Raw genomic sequence first — 16,398 nt, forward strand, 5'->3', positions numbered from 1 at the left:
ATTTTAAGTCTGCTGAAACCATCGTGGGTGAATGCAGTCAAGATATTCACACAAGATAGTCATACGATTAGAAAGACTCAGCAGACTAAAGCATAAACAAGCAACACCAAACCAAATCCTCTTCCTCACCAAACGCCTGGAGGACACAGCAAGCCAGGGGCATGGCAGGATAATGCCTGCGCATTCCGGAAGCGGACAGGCTGGGACCCAATCCAGGCTTCGTGACCGATTCGGCTGGTCCCCTGGATGAGCTGCGGCTGGCAGGCCCCCCACCCCCGGCATCACGAGGGAGGAGACAGCGGCCTCCAGGGCCCGACTCACAGTCGGGACCCAAGGACTCGACAGCCCTCGCGTCTCAGGAGAGACGCGGGGCCCCTTCGGCTCAAGTGTGTACGCACTGCAGACCCGCCAGCGCCGAGGCCTTTTGTCACCGTCGTCCCTCGAGCTGACGCGTGTCCGTGTGCCAAGTGCTTTTACAGGAGGTTCCTCGTTTATCTGCAGCGCGCGTCCCTGCGCCGCTCTGCTTTATCTAAATCCTGGGGAGCAGCGCAGGCAGGGGCAACAGAGCCTGTGCCTCGTCTGACAAAGCCCTGAATTCACAGGCGCAGCTCACGCATCCAGAGCCGACGGCGGAGATCATCACACTCCACCTACAGGGGCCTGGATACGGCACTTGCCTGAATAAAGTGCACGTCCGTCTCAGAACTATTTTCACGTGATTGCTAAGAATCTCTCACAGACTTAACCGTGTCATACCATCGATGAATAACGTGATTTACTCAAAAAAAAAGAAAAAAAAAAAAGAAAAAAGACCATGTCAGGAAAATCCCCTTCTTTGTCGAGTATTTAAAAATTGGGATTGGGTGGCAGCCTGCCACCGTGAACAGTCCCCACAAGCCATCACGTCAGTGATCCTTTTTTTTTCTTTTAACGGTAGAAAGAACAGCTACCACCAAGCACAGCTATTTCAGGCAGGGACATCGCATGGCGCCACAGGAGCACAGAAGGGGCTAGAAGTCATCTCAACAGCTTAAGAAAAACCCGGGCGTGGTCTGATCCCAGGCAGACGCTGCTCCGGGGATCGGAAACGAGAAGAGGCGAGCGGGGCTGGAGGGCGCCCTTGGCCGCATGTGTGTAAGGCGGGGACGGCTGTGCATATTTACTGGCACTGACGTTTCAGTGCGACCAGCGTTTACTCTCCGGCTAAGTCACTTCCAAACGTCCACACAGCAGCGCAAGACGAATCCCTGAGGGGAGGGACTGAGGGGCCCAGGGTGGGATCATGGAGTGGGTCTGTCTACACGGATGGCTCCCTGTGAGTTTCCAGACCCTGGCCTGAGCAAAAGCCCATCTGGACACCTGTCGGCCTGCGTGTCCAGCATCCCCCCCTGCTCGAGCCGCATGCTCCTGGCTGTAACCCGAGAGGGACGCAGCGGCCAAGCCAGACAGTGACGGGACACAGCTGAGGACGGAGCAGATGGGAGGGGAGGGGACCAACCAGGGGGAGGGGACAGAAGAGTGGGTGATGCCGCCTCGGGGCTTCCGTAGTTGTGTCCTGTGAACTTCTCCCCGGTTCCACCAGCAACCCCCCGGCTTCTGTTGCACCACTGAGGCCAGATGAACCCCCGCCCCAGAAGGGTGGGTGGCCCTCTTGGCGGCACAGGACTTCCACTGCCCCACCTTGCAAACAGCCTCGGGAAGAGGCCTAAAGTCAGTGACCCCTGCCTGGGCTGCTCCTGTCAAAAGGGTCCCATTCCCACGCAAGCACCCTTTTTTTTTTTTTATCCCCACCAGGAAATTCAAAAGGAGTAAGCCTTGTACCTTCAAATAGCTGCACAAAGCCCTCAGCCTGGAGCCTTCCTCAGTGCTGGACTATGGGAGCCATCAGCCACCGGGGGCGGCTTACACGGAAATCAACTACAATGAACTAGGATGTAAGACCGGCTCCTCGGTCGCACTGGCGACATCAGACGTGCTTGACGGCCACACGTGGCTCGTGGCCTCCACTGTGGAGCTGAGGTCACCCCACCACGCGGACGTCCCTGATCAGAGGCCCGAGGAGGGCTCTTCTTTACAAAGCTGTCTTTGTACCAGTGTCTTTCCTCTTCCTCCAGGTGAGCACGAAAAAACCCTCCCAGGAGGACTCGACTCTGTTTCGGCAGATGTGGATTAATCCGACTGGGTTTTCCTGCCAAGTGCACGTGAAAACCCAGAAGTGGGCGCAGCACACCCTGGGCGCCCAGCGAAGCTCTGGGAGCTGCCACCACACCCAGTCCCCCTCCAGTCCTTACCGAGCTCTCCAGACGGCCCTCTCCCCCTCCTCCCTTTTCGTGACTGCACCCTGCTTGGTGGTGGGAGAAACGAGGCACGGCAAAAGCACAGAGCCCACCTTCCTCATCGCGCCCACCTGCGCCCGGGCTGTCCCAGGACTGCGGGGCCCAGTCTCCACAAGCAGGGCCCTGGCTCTGGGCAGCCCTCTGCACTGGGAGCACCCCTCCAGGGCCGCTCCCGTCTCCCCCCAGCCCCAGGGCAGAGCCAGGCCCTGCACCTGAGCCCTCTGGCAGACACCCGGCAGCCCTCGTGGGAGGCGAGCTGTCTCTTGCCACCATTACCTACCAGCCGAAGGCACCCTCTGGAGAAAGGAGTCCCCTCACCCCGTGCCCTCATTCTGAAAAGTCAGCCCCACTTCCAGCCTCTATAAGAAACGACCGTCAGCTCAGGGGTGTGTCCCTACGGTCGGTGGGTTTCTCACTCCTGCGGGATGTTCTTTCTGCCTGTTTGGCCCAAATGTGACCGTCCTCTATCTGCTCTTAAAGTAGCCACGAGTCTCCAGGAGAGCCGTGGGCAACGCCACCCTGGGCCCTCCGCACCGGCCGGGCCCCACGGCTGAACCCTGCTGACGCTTCATCCATCCGTTTCCGAGTCATCGCCACCGTGCGAGTGCAGGCGAGGCTGCTGGACGAAGCACCTGACCGGGCTTGTCCCTCCGGCAGGACGGGATGATCCCGGTGTCTGAGACCGTGCCCACCAGTGCTTCCCCAGAGGGCCCCACTGCATGTTTAGGACAAGAAGCCTGGTGCCCCAAGCAGGGAGAGAGAAGGAGCCCGCGTCACGGTCCCGGAGACCGAGGGGTCCTGATGGGGCACCTGGACGCCAGGGCGGCGAGTGGATGGGGGACCCTCCTCGGTGTGTGGGACGCAGGCCAGGCCTGTCCCCCAGTGTGAGGCCCAGCCCTGGGGACAGGAGCAAGGACCCACATGAGGTGGTCTGAGGACTGGGCTCCCGGGAAGCCGCCAGGTCTTGACAACTGGAAAGAACTGTTTCTTTCTTTGTATCTATTCTAATGTATTTATTTTTGTCTTTCTGCAGTGCCTGGTTAACGTTTCACTTCCTCTCATCGAGACCTGTCCTCCACTGGAAAGGGAAATAGCTCCCATCCTTTTGCAATCAATGCCAAACAACTCTGGCGGGGCCCGAGGGGTGAGGGGTCCTGGGCTGTGGTGCCCTGGGGCGCGGGGCCCTGGGCTGTGGTGCCAGCCTATCCTAAGCACACCGTGATGCGGACACGCATCAGTGAGCCCGGGTTTGCTCTTCTGGTTATTTTCTCACTCCAGCTGTTTTGCTTTGTTCGCCTCTTGAAATCGCTTGTCATCATAATGTTTTCAGCTTTTTTAACTCACAGTTGAGAACACCAACCTGTTGAGTCACTGCCTCCACGATCTTCTCATGAAGTGAAAGCTTCCAGTCGGCCCCGAACGCATCCGAGTTCCTGGTGCAAATGGCTCATCTGTAAACTGCGTACCGGAGCCCCCAGAGGCCTCGTTCCTCATTCTTAAAAAGAAGCTTCGGCAGCCACATGTCCGTCACAGAAGCAAGACCTGCGCTCACCCAGCCTCCAGGGCGGGCCCAGGCCGCAGCGTTTCTGCCGGGAACTCTGGAAGCCCTCCCAGCGCCCCGATACCCAGGGCCCCCTTCCCCTGGTGTCACCATCAAAGTCCAGCATCAAGCCCCATCGCGCACTCACTAAGGACGTGTGCGCCTCTGAGTCCGAGGCCTCGCAGGCCCTCCCCGCCACGCTCCCACCTCGGCCCCTCCCTCACTGAAGCACCCAAGGCGGACACAGCCCGCCGCTGCGACCAGATGGCCTGCACCCCGGCCCGGCCGCCCCATCGGTGACAGCCGGCCTCGGCCAAGTCTGCTACCTGAGCTTGCGTCACACGTGAATGGGACCGGTGCGGCAAAGGCGCGTGGTGGAGCCGGAGGCCTCGCTCCCCGCGGCCCGGCAGGAGCCCGCCAGCCCGGAGCCTGGCCAGGGAATGTCAGTACCTGCTGTGAGGCTCACACAAGCTCAGCCACGTAAACTGGCCGTGAGCATGGAGTGATACTTGGTGGTGGCCTGGTGTCACTTTCATTATTAATAATTTGAAAACGCAGAGTAACGCACCAGGGCCGGCTGGACTCTCAGGGCCGCCACGAAGCTCAGATGGAATAACGTGACATACAGGACAACATAAAAACTCGGGAGGGATTAACTGCTCAAGTCCTTTAAACTTCCCGCTCCTTCGAAAGGCTGTTTTTAAAGGGGAGCTGGGCCAAAGGCAGAGTTTTGCACAGAGGACGATATCCCCCTTCGCCAGGCCCCGTAAACACCAGTGGGTCCCGTCAGGAGGCCCCAGGAGTCAGGGGCCCACTGGGCCGTTCCCCGTGCCTGCCGACACGGGGGCTGACTCTTCCCTAAACCGCTTACTAGGAAGTAGGAAGGACAGTGAGAGCCTCTACCCTCAAGCGGGAGGGAACAGGATTCCAAGTGTGAGCTTCTAAATTAGCAAAAAAAAAAAAAAAAAAAACCTATAAAAATGCAAATGACTTGGAGGCAAGTTCTTCAGGGTGAGCCCCCCTGGCCCAGCAACAGGCACTGGGGTGGTCGGCCGGGGCACAGCGGGGCCTGGCCTGCAGCCCCTCTTCTTAGCAAGACCTTCGCGTGGGGCGGCACACACTGAAGGCAGTTGAGGGGTCCTTCGATCAGGGGCGACGATAAATCAATCTGATGGCGCGGAGACAGCCACGTTCGTCTGACTGTTAGTTTGCGATGTTTTCTGGCTGCGATGACGATAACCGAGCAGTCGGTCCTCACGCGGGCTGCGGCCTGTCGGTTTCTCAACGCGGGGGCAGATACACGGTACACGGGCAGGCGACACGGCGTGTGGCAAAACCTCGTCCTCGTTACGTTCTCAGGGTGACGGCAGGAACGTTCCTCACTCCTTCCGCCCAAGCGCTGTGCCGCGCCCGCCTCAGTGGCACGCTGTGGGCCTGTGTCCGCTTTCCTGGGGAGTCTGAGTGCGCCCCGAAGGCCACCGCGTGGGAGCATCCTCCCCCCGCACTGGAGCCGGTGGCGGGACAAGCCCGCCCCTTGCCCCTTCCTCTGGAGAAGCCGCCCCGTCAGAGTCTGGAAAGGGGCAAGGAGCCTCCTCGCTCTTATTTTTGTCTCTTTTGTGTACATAACACTATTTCTGCATGATCTATTTTCAAATGAGAATTCCAAAATAACTTCTAGAAGTTTCCAGATTGGTAGGCAGAATGAATAAAAACTTCGTTTGGTTTTCAATCATGTTCAAATTATTTGCATATGTGCAGCTTAGTTTCACTTAGTTACTAAATTCTAGCCATCCCTAGACAAAAATGGACCAATGAAACCTTTATCTCCAAATTTAACTATATTTACAGACACACACACACGTGAATTTGTACAGATGAATCTTCAGCAAACACTTATCTGACGCCCTTTTATCTTAAACACATTTGGGGACACAGCTGTCACTGCCCTCAGAGGCCACGAAGCTAAGCAACTTTCAGGCTGACCCTGCAGGCAGCAACTATACAGAAATATGCAGATGAATGAACAACTGTGGGTAAACTCGACAGGACAGTGATTCCCCGCAGCGGAAATCATCCGCAGTGTTCTGGACCGCCCGGCTTCCCGCGTAAGGATTTAAATAATTATGTGGGGATCCAAGATCTCAGAGTGCCGCCGACTGCAGCCAGTCTTGCTTCTAGAAATTGACAACGGGTCTGGGGTCACAGGGACCCCAGTCCCTCCCCGGGAGCTCACCGTTCTGAGTAACCCCCCGATTTCCACTTGGTTTCCTCATCCCCCATCTCCTCGTGCGTGAGAAGGCAGGAGAAGCTCAGCACCCGGGGTGACTCCCAGGGCCCACTGGTCAGATGTGAGCCGCTGACCCAGGTCCCGAGGTCAGTGGCTGTAGCTGCAGAGCCGACTTCCCGAAGGGCACGAGGACCTCAGAGGCCACCCTGGCCAGGCTGCTCACTGAGTGTCACCGCCGAGGCGCTGAGGGCTCCACTAACACCTGCTCCAAGGCCACGCGCTCCTGCGGGACACGCGTCTGGGCCCCACACTCAACCTGTCTTACAGCCACCGAGGCCGCTCCGACCACACTCCAGCATCGCGGCCTTCACGATTCCACGCAAAACGTATGCTGGAAAACATGCTCTTCACTTAAAACAAGCCGTAGGACACCTGCTCAACAGCAGGGCAGAGTCCCGGCCCGCAGGAGTCCCTGTGGGCCTGGCTGACAGCGGGACAGCAGGATGGAGGCCCTCAGGCACAGCAGAGCCTGGCCCCAGTGCCCGCCTGGTTTTAAATGGTGACTAGGGGGTGGAGGTGGGCAGTGAGAGCCGAGGCAGGGCCCCCAACCCCCAGACGACAACTGGGGACCCAGCCTTGCTTCCCACAGAGCCCCGCCCTGGGCCGGGACTGTCCAGTGAGAGAACCTTCTGGAAGGGGCTCCTGAGAAGCACGGGATGTCACGAGCCCGGCATGGCGGGGGCAGCAGGGGCCACGGGGACTGCAGGACAGGGGGTGGGCCTGTCCGTGTCCTCAAGTCCACGCCCCGGCCATCGACACCGCAGAGAACCCTCCAAGGGCCGAGCTGTCAGGGGGCCCCTTTTCATGCCCGGCCCCGGCACAGTCTGCTTTCTCTTGGCCTCAGGTGCTCAGAAGGGTCTGGAACCCTGAAACGAAGGAGGAGAAGGGCCCAGGTCCCGGAATGGGCTCCGCGCCCTCGGCCAGGCGGGGCCTTTGCCCAGAACCTCCGGGGAACAGGGCTACTTTTAGCAGTATGAAGAAGGGGTCGCATTTAGAAAAAAAGCCCCTCAGAGCCCGAGGCCAAGATGACAGCAGCCTCCCAGTGACGCCCAGGGCCACTGCTGGGACCCGGGGTGAGGGGCCTGGGAGGGTAGAGGGCTGGACAGCCAGGTACTGGGACCCAGGTCAGAAGGACACGTCCTCCGCGTCGCTTGGGCCGCCCCCGCTCGCACCTACGAAACGCACACCGCTGCTCCGTAGCCCCGTCACCACCCGTGACGCTAAACATGCTTTTCTAGATGGTCAAAGGGCAACTCCTGCTCGAGAGAATGATTTTAGGAGAAGTTCTACTTATTGAGATAATTTTCTGACAACCACATCTGGACGGCCAAACGCGGTCGGTGGGTTATTTTTTTCAAGTTCTCTTTTAGAACAAGCAAAATGGAATAAGGACGTTCGAGTGCTTTACACTTTCTTCCCAGGACCCAGATTTAGGAATTGCGGCCCACTCTTCTACAGCATCCCACTTCGTCAACATCAGGATTCCTGCCCTCGTTTCTGAGGTTCACACGCAGACAGCATGGAAGGCTCAGCAGCAGGTGCCCAGTGAGGCCCCTCGGCCACCCGGATGCAAGTGGCCGCACAACGTCCAGGCCCTGCCTGGCCAGGACCCCGCTGTGAGACGGCCTGGGGGCAAGTCATTCACCCTCTCTGAGCCTCAGTTTCCTCGTCTGTGAAATGGGGGTCATAAAAGCACAGATCTCCCTCGACTTTAAATGGGGTTACATCCTGATAAACCCATTCTACGTTGAAAATATCGTCAATTGAAAATGCACTTAATACCCGTGACCTACTGACCATCACAGCTTAGCCTCATACCTTAAAGGTGCTCTGAACACTTACGTCAGCCTACAATCGGGCAAAACCATCGAACACCAAGCCTATTTCACAGTGAAGTGCTGACGGTCTCATGTGATTTATTGGACACTGTCCTGAGAGCGAAACACAGAACAGCCGCCAGTGTATCGGCTGTTCACCTGGCGATCACGGGGCCGACGGGGAGACGCGCTGCCCGGCATCACGAGAGGGGATCGGACCACGTACCACCGCCCAGGAGAAATGCGAAACCCCACATTCAAAGTGTGGTTTCTACTGAACCCGAATCACTTTCACACCATCGGAAAGTCGAAAAATCTTAAGTCGAGCCATCTTAAGTCGGGGACCCCCTGTACCTAATTTTATAGGTGTTTTGAGGACTATGTAAGCAATTTCAACACACTTAGCACAACCCAGCACCCAGAAAGCACTCTAGACACTAGCTGTCATTTTATAGACGTGAAAGTAAGGACCCAGAGGGGAGTCCACACTCAGGACTAGAAGCAGCCACAACCCCTGTGCGCCTCAGGGGGACGGCTCCCCGGACACAGTGCAACGCTGTAACCCGAGTGCCGCTCAGCGGGGATTTTCCTACTAAGAATGTAACACTTCCGTGAGGTTTTAAAGCAACCCAGGAGGGAAGCTCACAGCCAAGAACCCCAGGCTTGTTTCCAGAGGGTCTTCATAGAGAATTCTCAAATCTGCAGATCTCTCTGGAAGGTGAACTTTCAGAAAATACCAATACAGAGATACTTCTGGTTGTTAGGCAAGGGTAAAAAACCACCATTCACGGCCAGCCATCACTTCCAGCGGGGGAGGCTCTACACTTCTGATCCAGGTGAGTTTGCTTTTCATATTTCACAAGGGCAAAGGTCCGTGTCCACGGTGCAGGCCAGGTGGAGGTGGTCAGCAAAACCTCTGGGTGTCCGGGAGGGACCAAGCCGGGCGGGGGCTGCCCCCGAGACACCCAGAGTTGGCCCCCTGCGTCCCCTTTGCTCCAAGAGCCCCCGGCTGCCAGAGCACCCCCCAGCCTGCTCCCCACCAGGCTCTGTAGCCCCTTCCCGGCCAGAGGCGGACGTCCTCCACTCTCAAACCCAAGCCGAGCCTGAGCACGTAGAGGCCGCTCACCCCTTGACGGGTCTCAGCATTCCAAGCGGATCCCAGGGAGCGAGTCTCCGGGTCTCCCAGAACCGTTATCACAAAACCGCGCGTGGGAAGCCCTCCACGAGCTTCTCAAGAAAGAGTTAACCACATGGCGTCTGTACGGTACCTGCCGCCAGGGCCTTTGTTTAGAGCCCAGGAGCCCCTCCAGAGCCGGTCCTCCCAGGGCACCGGGCCTGGGTCGGAGGAGAGAACGCAAGCGGTGCCGCCGCGCTTCCTGGCGAGGAATTCACGGCTCCGCCCGACATCTGGTTTCTATTTCATACCCGTGCTGTCACATTACATAACAAGCAGATGATACGCGGGGTCGCTGTGGACTCGGCCGGCACGCCATTTACACTCGGCCCACAGCCACCAGACCATGGCTGGCACTGAGGCCGCATGTCCCAGCTGAACCCCGCGCACCCTGCTGAAAGCCACACCGCCTGGCCAGCGCTAGGGCTGAAGGGATTTCAGATCTCACTCTCCTCGCTGCGGCAGGGACCTCGGACGTAACTAGGGAAGAGCTACTTCAAGGGCAACACCCCACGGGCACGGGCACGGTGCAGCTGTAAGACAGGCACCGCCCCGGGGAGCCTGGGGCTGGCTGAGCAAAGGCCTTGAGCCCCAGGGTCGGAGCCGGCTGAACTCCACCGGCAGGGCCGGCCCTCTGCCCCCTGCGTGGCGTCGTCTGAGAGCGCTGGGCAGAGCCGCGGGCCTGAGCTGGGGGACAGGCCCCCGGGGAGAGGTGCCCTCTGGCGCTACTGGTGTCTGGCCTCCGGCTTCATCCCCGCAGGCCATTCTCTCCAGGAGGCTGAGCCTGGGCAGGGCCACCAGGCAGACCTCGGGGCAAAGGCGACAGTCACTGGTATCTGCCACCACGTGCTACGCAAACAGCCACCGAGAGAGAAGGAATCCCCGCCCGGTCACACTGCGAACCCACCCCACGATCGTCTCTGCAAGAGACGTCAACACTGTTTACCTACGTTTAAAAAAACCACACGGGCACGGGATGAACTGTCTGCCTCCTGGCGCCCGGGCGCCAGGAGGCCCGCGCTGGCGCTCAGCAGGCTCCGCGGCCGTCAGCACGCTGGCTCTGCCGCGTGGCAACGCTTGGCACAGGCGCGCCAGGCAGCGTGTGTCACGGGTCACACAGAGCAGCATGAAGCGTCCTCACGGGCGTCAGCTGTCTCTGTCCACAGACACCTAACACTGAGGGCTGCTTGGCAACATCCGGGAAACGGACAAGCCCGAGTGCTACCAGCAAGCTGAAAACGATAGACTCTCGAAATGGAAGACACTGAGGACCGAGGGCCCAGGGAGAACGGAAGCCCCCGGCCCGTGCGTCCAGGGCTGGGCTCTGTGCTGCTGCACAGTAAGGGACAGAGGGGCGCCCGACGGAGAGGACAGCCCAGGCCCTCAAGGTCACATGCGAGACTCAGCTTTTACAGAACTTCATGCTTTTGTTTTAAACGAACACTAAAAAGCGTATTTTAAACTGCACGTTCACGCATTAGTCCCCTGCTGAGACTCTGTAACACAGCACAGATGACGAAGTAGCAGCTTCCCCCGGGGGTGATGTGCTGGGGAAGCTCTGGGCCAGGGCCAGCCGGGTCCCACAGGTGCTCCGGGCCTCCCTGCAGGACCCAGAGCTCAGAGCGGAGCGAAGATGCCGTGGTTCCAGCATGCGCTAAACTAACGTGGCGGGGAGACAGACAGAGAAGACTGACTCTCGAGAAAAGTCTCAACGAAAAATCCAAAGTCACGAAAATCAAAACCAGATATTCGCCGTCGACATTGGAGGGAGCTCAGCAATAAGGTAAAATCATCACCATCAAAGGCACCACGATGCCAGTGCCCACTGCTGGCCTGACGCTTGGCCACTGCAAAGGAGGCCACGCAGGGCGCCAGGCGGACAAGGGCTGGACACCAGACCCGGTGGGTGAGCCCGCGACGCAGCGGGGGCCGCTCCGCAGGGCCTCAGCCATCGCCCCCTCCTAAGCGACCTCAGGGCCAGGGTCGTGAGCCCTGCCCTGGTCTCCAGTCCACGAGGGGCCAACAAGGAGGACGCTGTCACCACAGCTAAGAGACCCCACCGTCCCTCCCGCAAAGAGCCCTGAAGGACCTGCAGGCCCGTCTCCTCGGCCTGTGCACACGCCCTGTGTGGAGCGCAGCCACTGAGGGGTCAAGCCCACGTCTCACGTTCTGCCCTTTCTTCCTCAATTACCTGAAGGAAGGCCAAAGCCAGCTGGTAAAATCCTGCGGTAGAAATGTCCCCTACTGTCCTCACTCTACAGCAAACACCAGACTGCTACTTAGTTTTGTTAAGAAAAATGAACCGCTCGACTGCCACCTGGGAAAGCCAAATTCACTCTTCTCTTTGTGTGTCCAACTAAATTGAAGACTTCACGTTCACCCTCCATGAAAAAGGAAAACAGCCCCTAAACAAGAACCATGGCGCTTCACCAACACAGCCCAAGGACGTGCGGCTGATTTCCTGTGACCGGCCCGGGCACCCGCCCCACGGCGGCAGACAACAGGGATCGGTGCTGGTCCGCCACTCTGTCCCCCAGAACGTGGCCCGGCCACACGGAAAGAGGGCTTCAGTGGGGGGCACGCCCTTGGTGCCGGGCCCAGGCTGACACAAGCAGTGGCCTCGGGCAAACCCGTTCCTCCTGGGCTTCATCTGTAGAATGAAGCTTTACGGTCCCTCCTGGTTCTGAACTTTGAGGAGGGATGCTCTGATGGCCCCCTGTGCTCCCCTCTCTGGCCCGCACGTTCTCCCCTCCAATGGGGGTGGGGGGCAAGGAGCCAAGGAGGAAATGTCCTGGGAAGATGGGGGTGGGTGGCCCAGCGCAGGGGGTGCCCGAGGGCCGGGACTAAAAAAGCAGCTGATGGTAAGAAGTGCCCTTGCTCAGGCTTGACCTCTGTACGTGGGAATGTGGAGAGGTCACAGGCCAGAAGCCCCGCCCCGCCATCCAGGCCCAACCTCTCCCCGTGGCCAGCAGACAGATGTGCTGAACAGCAGAGTCTGGCTTCTGCTTGAATTCATTTCGAATGTTTAACTGGGCTCTGAATGGAAGGCAACAAAAGTACTTGACAAAACCAGCCGATATCAATGTCCCTGTAGCAGTCAGTGACTAATTTTAGCAGCGGAAAAGCGAGGGGCTTAGAACCCAAGAGATGGTCACCCCCTGGGAACGTCCTCCTCCCTGAGAATGTAAATAGAGATCAGGACTAAAGCAACACAGCTCACCCCGGGCCCATTCTCCACGTCAGAGTGTGACATTCAACAGAACTTTTGACAGAGCAGCTTGGACTCTTCCTAAACTCTCAGGAGGCCGACAACAGCAGTTATTGGCAGTTCTCCATGTCACGTAACAGCATCCCGCACCCCAGATCTTCCAGGCCCTCCACCTGAAATCACGTACAAAGTGTGATTCTTGTGAAAATAAGTGCCCTCGAAAGAAAGCCAGCTGAGGGCACTGCTGACAGAGGGGGGAGCGAGAGAAGCCTCTGTGTCTGGCCAGGTGGCAGATGACTCTCTAAACTCTGCATCCAGCTGAGCTGGCAGGAGAGCAAGGAAGGCCCTCTAAGGGCAGGAACTCACGGGGGGGCGGGGGGGGGTGAACGGAGAGGGAGGGAAGGGTGTGGAGCCGAGGGCATGTCCTGAAGCTGCCCTAAGGCCACCTGCCTCCGCTGCAGCTCCCTGGGTCACTGTTTAAGGTCCCCAGGGCCAGGAGAACAAGCTGGGGGTCCGGGCAGTAGCGAGTGAGGCCGGAGCTCCCCTGTAGGGATGTGTCCACGCCTGGGCCTGATGCTGGTTGGGAGGGGGCAAATCTAGAAAGAAGACTCCCTGGGAATCCATAATCACAGACCACCTCACGAGGGGCTGGGGGGGAATCCAGACAACCCCGAGACCTGACAAACACCATGGCAACTGCATCCCGAAGTGCCTCCCAGGTGGGGCCACCGCGGCTGCTACTAACCCCGGCACCAGACGCACATCCTCCCTGGCTAAGCATGCTATCTGCCAACCCTGAAAGAACATCCGTACAAAGTTATATGGGCGTAAAGTCACAATTGAAAATCACAATGCAGGGGACAAACCCAGGCAGTGGGAGTCAGGCCAGGACAAAGTGCAAAAATTACAGGAAAATCTAACATGGCCACGATGTCATCTCAACAGCAGGCTTGAGGAAACAAACAGGGTCATCCAAGGATCCCGGTGGCGAGAGTGACCATCCAGGACCATCACTCAGTAGCCGCACGACCCTGGGGTCCCACAGCCTCTCTGTGCCTCTGTTTCTCATCTGCCAAAGGGCGATGGTAACAGCTGAAGCTCCCCCCGGAGAAACGTGTTAGGGGTAAATGAGATCATCACTGATATTCTCTATTTACCATTAACTATTATTACTAATACAAAACATGGCCAGGCACATTGGAAAACAATCTCAATGGAACTTGTAGAAATAAAAGCTGTGATAATTAAAACAAAATGAATGAGTTAAATAATCAATTAGATAGAGCTGAAGAGAGAACTGGAGAATAGCAAACCAGCACTGAGAAAATAAATGGGAACGCAGCACAGAGAGACAAGGAGACGAGAGGTGTGGGAGGCGAGGCTGGGGGCTGAAGGGCAGGGGAGGCGAGCCATCACACCCCTGATCCAGGAGGAAGAAGAGGACACGCAGAGGCCAAATGCACGAGGACTGCGAGGGCACCTAGGAAGCCCCTGTGCCCGAGACCCATGCTGGCACATCCGGCAGACAGAGAGCAGGACGTCCAGAAAGAGGCCCAGGGCTCATGGAGCTCCAGGGCAGGACAAGCTGGCATCTCAACCACTGCACAGCGAGGGGCTGTTGATCAACGCGGGCCACCCGGGAAAAGATAAAATTAGATCCGAACGAAGCACACACAAGAGCAAGCTCCACGCAGATCAGGGACCTACCTGCCGAGGACGGAACAGACAAGCCCCAGAAGAAGACGTGGCCTGGGAACAGAGGAAGGCCTTCTAACTGCAACTCAAAATCCGGATGCAGTTGAAAAAAAAAAAAAAAAAAAAAGAACTTGGTAAGTTTGAACCACTGCGGGGGGGGGGGGGGGGGGGAAGGGGGTGGAGAAGGTTTATAGGGCAAAAGCACAAAAAATATGAAGAATTCACCCTAAAGAATTCAAAAAATAACTGACAAACTGAGAGAAATTATTTGCAGTCTCTCTCACAGATAAAAGCTAATACCCCTTCCATATAAAGAACTCTTAAAAATGGCGGGAACAAAGGCCAGAATCCTGACAGAAAACCAGGCCGAAGGCGTAAAGATAGAGAAAAGGCCTCTCACTGAGATCCCTCTCCTATCTATCAGATTGCCAAAAAGTACCGTCCTCTGCTCTCGGCCGTGTGGGAACGGGCAGCTCGCACCGCTGCTGCTGGCGATGCACGTTCCCAGCGCCCGCTTCACCCCGGAAGGCACGGCAAATTCTATTAAAATTGCGTATCTGCTCATCTTTTGACTACAATCACTTCTGCACACCAAGTGGACGACAGGGCAGTGCACGAGCCCCAGGTCCCTCGGGGAGCACGGTCCTCCGGGGCGATGCCGGCCCCCACCTTGGTGCCTGACGCACGAGGGAGGCCCAGGAAGCCAGGGGCACACACGCGCGCACGGGGCAGGGAACGGGGAGGAGCTCCGTGGAGGGAGGGGGTGGGTTCCAGGACACGCTCTGGGGTGGAAAAGCCAAGCGCCAGAGAGCTACCTGTAGGATGTCCGTTTTGTGTAAGGAAGAAGGCAAAATAAAAGCCATTAATTTGCTCATTTGTCCATAAGGGCAACGTGGGAGGGCGAGACGTGTCGGTGGGGCGGGGTGGCGGACCCGGGGAGGGGGCTGGGGAGAGGGGAGGGACGCAGGCACCGGGCGGGCGGGACCCGGGGCGCCACCCCTGAGTCCAGATCCCTGTACAGCACTGGCCTGAGGAGCCACGTTCATGTTTTACGTACGCAGAAGTAAAAATAAAACCCAAAAAATCTCTAAAATGAAATACGGGCAGAAACACGTGAACCAACAAACCACACTGCAAATGAACAATATAACCACCGTGGGCTCGGGGAGGGGCGGGTAAGAACCACGCCACGTAGCTTCGGGATGTGGTATTTGGACAGTACTCGGACTCTACACCCTAAACAAGTACTGGACTCTAGGTAGTGGGTGTCCTTCTCACAAAGGCGCAGATGAGCAGTTTCTTCCTGAGCATTTCGGGACTGAATAACTAAGTAAATCTACCGTGCAGACAGGGAGCTACGCTTCCTGGTGTCGGAGGAGGGGGGGAGTGACGGATGCGGCGAAGGGTAGTTGAGGGGCCTCGCGAGGCTGGAGTGGAAGCAGGGCTGGGGGCTCATGGAGCTCTAGGTGGTGTGTGGCGTGCGCGTGCGCGTGTGTGTGCGGTACGCATGCGCGTGCCCGTGCGTGCACAGACATCCGTGTCCCAGCTCTGTCCGCTGGGCGGCCGAGGACCAGTGAGCACATCCAGCACGCAGAGCTTGCTTCCTAAATAGCAGCCCCTGAAAACAGACACCAGGCCTCCTCGGAGACTCAGCTGACTCCTGGGCAGGGGCAGGGAAGGCTCGGGGAGAGAGGAGAACATGTTACTGTATCACAGACAGTAAGAGGGGCTCAAAAGTGCTGGGGGTCTGACAGCGGAGCCAGCACGCGAGGCTCCCATCAGCCAAAGCAGGACAATCTGGGCACCAAAAGAGATAATGGTAACAAAGGATAACAATGAGAACAAACCCAGTTAATAAAATAGTCCATTAGTCCAAACTAACGAAAATAAATAAATGAACAAATAAGAAAGTTCTTTTTTACAGGAAAAAAGCCAACTACTGAATTAACAAGAATGACAGAACTAGAAAATCACCAAGACTACCATCATCACAATAACAGCTTCAGGCAAGAATCCTCACCGGATACTGAAACCAGGGGTCACTGAATGCCATGTAGGGCCCTCTTGAGATCTAGGACATTGTTAGGACAACTGGCAAAATATGAATCAGGCCTGTGAGGAGACAACACTATTGTATGGTTGGTAGTTTTCTGAGGTTGACTGCTGCGCTGAGCAGCTGAGGACAGGCTGCCCTTGTTTCTGGTCAACAGATTAGTTGGGGGGTGGGGGGAAGGGTGTCATCTCAACCACTAACTTTCAAATGATCCTGAAAAAAATTTATTTTAAAAAATATAAACGTATACAGTAATTCTCTGTACTATCCTTGCAGCTTTTCTTGAAG

At 57.4% G+C, this 16,398-nt stretch overlaps 1 protein-coding gene and 1 long non-coding RNA gene across 13 annotated transcripts in view; one reads left to right on the forward strand and one right to left on the reverse strand.

Moving 5' to 3' along the window:
• Nucleotides 1–16,398, reverse strand: part of HDAC4 (histone deacetylase 4) — a 289,653-nt gene that overhangs the window by 197,335 nt on the left and 75,920 nt on the right. The window contains exon 1 of one of the 11 annotated variants that reach the window (XM_059054867.2): nt 9,249–10,004. The exons of 9 other annotated variants lie outside the window; for them this stretch is intronic. The gene's annotated coding sequence lies outside the window, so the exon portion shown is untranslated. Of the gene's footprint in view, nt 1–9,248; nt 10,005–16,398 lie in introns of those variants that run through there. One more of the 11 variants, XM_067027313.1, reaches the window with a different exon arrangement.
• Nucleotides 822–5,605, forward strand: LOC136793722 (uncharacterized). Of its 2 annotated transcripts, none has more exons than XR_010839343.1 (3): nt 822–1,179; nt 1,795–2,114; nt 3,370–5,605. It is a non-coding gene; the product is annotated as an uncharacterized lncRNA (long non-coding RNA). The 2 variants fall into 2 exon arrangements; XR_010839344.1 differs by having other exon boundaries at nt 822–1,130.

The sequence above is a fragment of the Kogia breviceps genome, chromosome 2, assembly GCF_026419965.1.
Source record: "Kogia breviceps isolate mKogBre1 chromosome 2, mKogBre1 haplotype 1, whole genome shotgun sequence".
NCBI classification, from domain to species: domain Eukaryota; kingdom Metazoa; phylum Chordata; class Mammalia; order Artiodactyla; family Physeteridae; genus Kogia; species Kogia breviceps.